The sequence below is a fragment of the Rutidosis leptorrhynchoides genome, chromosome 1 (genome assembly GCF_046630445.1).
Source record: "Rutidosis leptorrhynchoides isolate AG116_Rl617_1_P2 chromosome 1, CSIRO_AGI_Rlap_v1, whole genome shotgun sequence".
Taxonomy (NCBI): Eukaryota; Viridiplantae; Streptophyta; class Magnoliopsida; order Asterales; family Asteraceae; genus Rutidosis; species Rutidosis leptorrhynchoides.
In genome coordinates this window covers 449,670,684-449,674,824 of record NC_092333.1, presented here as the reverse complement: position 1 = coordinate 449,674,824, position 4,141 = coordinate 449,670,684, and the positions used below count along the sequence as shown (strand labels likewise).

Sequence of the window (4,141 nt, the reverse complement as noted above, 5' to 3'; positions counted from 1 at the left end):
AATAACGTGAATATGAATAATTTCATCTATTTTATATCTACCTAATTTATAATTTGAAATTTAAAACAAAATGAATGCATGCATTTATAATCTAAATCCAAATTTTAATTCTAATCGTATAGTGAATTCGCAAACGGCAATATAACACAATTAAAATGTAAGTATTCAACCAATTCGACATATTTATTATACAATTACAATTGACAAAATCTATATTTAGTAGTAACCATAACAAATTATGTTATATTCACGATAAAAATTACACATTCTCATAGTTGAATTATTATTATGTCTGTCATATTTATTTTATTTATTTCAAAAATATTTTGTGAAATTTACATATTAAAAATATGAAAAATGCTAATCCTTAGGGTTGTCATTAAGAATTAAATTATTGTAAAATTTGGTGGTATATAAAGTAGTTATTTTCATGGAAGTGGTTAATTTTTATCAAAGTACAAAATCTATTACATGTCATAATCTCTTAAAGACAACCCTTAGACTTGCTATTAGCATTTCTCATGTTTTCTTAATTATCTAATAAATATTTATTAATACGCTTAATCTATTGAATAAAGATACAAATAGATAAACTTAAATTAAATAAATATGTATGTTAATATAGATATGAAAGAATAAAAGCTAAATGAATATAAAAGTGGATTAGTATAACTCGATCTAATCTAATCCATTCTCATTTATACTCACAACGCTCTTTAATAAAAAGTTGTTAGCATGTCATGCCACTAGTGCCGAGTTTATATATAGACCCATGGAGTTCCTGTGACACCGCTAGTTACAATTTTTTTTTTACAAATGATCGCTAAATTTTTTACAGAACACTACTAAATATAATTGTATGGCCCCATATATTTTTAAAATTTAGAATTTTATAGTATGAGTCACTAAAAATTATTTAAAAATTAGCCCACTTATGATTTTATAATAAGAGCTACTAAACAAATACAAAGTGTATAAATATATAAAGAAAAAGTGAACCCTTTTTGTTTTTGTTTTCTCAGACACGATAACACAAACATACTATTTTACGTTTTTGTTTAACACGACAAGACCTAACTATGCATTTGTTCTTCAGTTTTTGACAGAAATAGAACTTTAAAAGACAATTTTTTTTTGAGGCAGAGAGAAATTTCATATATAAACAATTAACCTTCTATGCGAGTAGTTAAAAGAGTAGCTAATGAAATCTAAAAACCTATATGAAAATTTATACTTAGTTTATTTTTTATTTATTAAAATCATAATATGCCTTATTTAATAAGTTCGAAATCAAACACAATCTAAGATTTCGTTTTACGAGTAATAAAGAGAATACGAGTAGTATTTTAAAGGAGTAGTATTTCAAAGGTGAACTCAATGTAATTTAAACACATACATTGTGTTAACTTTCATCAAATTTGAAACTTTATGTACCAAATCGCAATTTCTCAAGAAACAAATAAAGCTAAAGTGAAAGCCAGCTGCTTTTTCTCTCTCCTGCCCATATCTTATCTCTCTTGACCGTATTCCTCTTTCTCACTCCTGCCCTTTATTTTTCACACTCTCTAAAAAAATATTTATAAATTCATTCCTTTTTCCATTTCAACCCCCAATATCTCTTCCCATTCTTTCTCTTTCTAAAAAGTCAGCGCCAGAGTTTCTCTCTCTAAAATTAATAACAGAAGTCAAACAATGGAGGTGGATTGGGACTTGCATGCGGTGGTCAGAGCCTGTTGTTCTATCGCCACCACCGGTCAAACCACCGCCGCCACCGTCGCCGGAGCAGCTTCTACATGGCCTGAAACTACTTGCATCCAACAGACAACAACTTTTCAAGATGAAAATGTTATGGGTTTTTTTCCAGATCCATTTCAAACTAGAAAAAATGACAATAGTATTGAACAGTTTTTGAATGATCTTAATAACCCCCTTGACTTTCCAAAATTACATGAACCATCTCAATCTTTACAAAGCTTGCCGATCTCACCCCTCTCTGTTCTTAGTGGATTACAAGATCCACCCATTCACCATCACCAGCAACACCAACAGCAGCAGCATAAACAGCTTCATGGAAAGCAGCAACCTTTTGGTATATCTAGATGTACAACTTCTAATGCACCAAGTACAAAATCCAAAAAAAGGTAAAAAGAATAAATTTTCTGACATCCTTTCCGTATTTAATTTCTGGGTTCCTGTTAAAATATGGATTTATTTAAAAAAGTAAATTTTTTTTCATGGTTTTTTGTACTATATAGCTCATGGATTGCTTTCTAAGTTTTCTTTTGTTAGACATATATTTTTTAAATTTTGTGATAATTACAAACTTGTTTTAAGTAATTGTATAGTGTGTGACCGAAAAATAAGAGAATTTGGGATATACCCACATGCAGTAAACCTGTTTGTTTACTTTCTTTTGGACAAATAGAAGCAAATCTTTCATAATACTACTAGTATTTTTGGTTTTTACTTTCAAAATTGATTTTTTGATTATTTTAATTAATTAATTAATTGGTTTTGATCATTAATTAATTCACAGGAAAAATCAGATGAAAAGGGTTTGTGAAGTGCCTGCTGAGGGATTATCATCAGATGTGTGGTCTTGGAGAAAATATGGTCAAAAACCCATTAAAGGTTCTCCATATCCAAGGTTTGTAGTTTTTCAATTATTTTAAAATTTCTTAAAAATTGGTTCTCAAAAATTGAATATGATACAAAAAGTTTGAAACTTTTTAATTTTCAGTTGGATTTGAGAGCACAATTATTTAAGAATGCTGTAGTTGATTGAAAATAGTTATTCAAAAGCTGATTTACTTTTTTATGTTTTTGATGAACAGAGGATATTATAGATGTAGTACATCAAAAGGTTGTTTGGCCCGAAAACAAGTGGAGCGAAATAGATCCGACCCGGATATGTTCATCGTTACTTACACCGGCGAACACAGCCACCCTGTTCCGACTCACCGGAATTCGTTAGCCGGAAGTACCAGAAACAAACCCACCACCTCCGGCGACGATGAAATCACAAAAAGCAAACCCATTTCATCTCCACCGGTATCTCCGCCGACTAGCCATTCTCCGGCGACGGAAAAACCTGACGATAATGACACCGATGACGATAATTTGGATATGGTAATGGACGATGATTTCTTTGAAGGATTAGATGAACTTGTTGGTCCGGCTACCGGAGATAACTTTCCGGTGATTTCAACGGCAACCCCATCTTTCCCTTGGTTATCAAACTACGTTTCCACCACAAGCACCACCGCTGCCGGCGGTAGTTGACTTTGTCTTATGACGTCAGCGTGATGGGATGATGATCCTTGCTGACTTTTTAAATTTATCTATTTTTATAATTTATATATACAGTTTAATTTAGCTTCTTTTTCCTTTTTTTTTTTTTTTTTTTTTTTTTTTTTTTTTTTTGAGAATATAGGGGAGAGTAAAAACAGGCATTTGCCAAGATATTCTTGAAAGTATTGAATAGTTGTACCAGATGCAGTTAGGATTGTACATTTTCTCGGCTAACATCTATTTCTTTAGGGTATCGAACCCTTGTATGGGTAGAAGAATATTGTCCAATTACAATGAACTTTTGTACATAAGAGTATCATTCTCCATTATAAAGATTGAAGTCTTGAAGGAAAAAGATTTTGAATGATTCCTTTGATTGAGAAGTATAGTTTAAGTTTATTTTGGAGTAATATTTTTCATAAGCGCTTAATGTACTTTAGTCTATTATTGCGTTCTTTAATTCCGTCTTAAATCTATTGTTCGCTATTCTTTTATGAAATGTTTTAAATAAATTATTCACGTATGAGTAGTAAAATTAAGTTTTATTAAGCCCCTATATGACGCGTGTAAGTCAAAATAATATATAAAAGGTAAAATTGAAAATTGAAAATAATATATAAAAAATAAAAGGTAAAATTGAAAAGTGAAACAAAAGGTATAATGCAATAATAATATTTTTTATATTTTTTATCTGGAGAAAATAAAATAGACTGAGAAAGTTTTATTATTTGTTACAATATAATCAGGGTCATTTTCATTTTGAATTACTTGTATAGTCATTCTTCCGTCTCATTTTAAGTATTCACTGTTGACTTTTCAAAGTTTTTCTTAATCAACTTTTACCGTAAAT

At 30.0% G+C, this 4,141-nt stretch overlaps 1 pseudogene; it reads left to right on the top strand.

Moving 5' to 3' along the window:
• Window positions 1–1,635: 1,635 nt before the first annotated feature.
• LOC139873170 (WRKY transcription factor 22-like) lies at window positions 1,636–3,660 on the top strand (annotated as a pseudogene).
• Window positions 3,661–4,141: the final 481 nt, after the last annotated feature.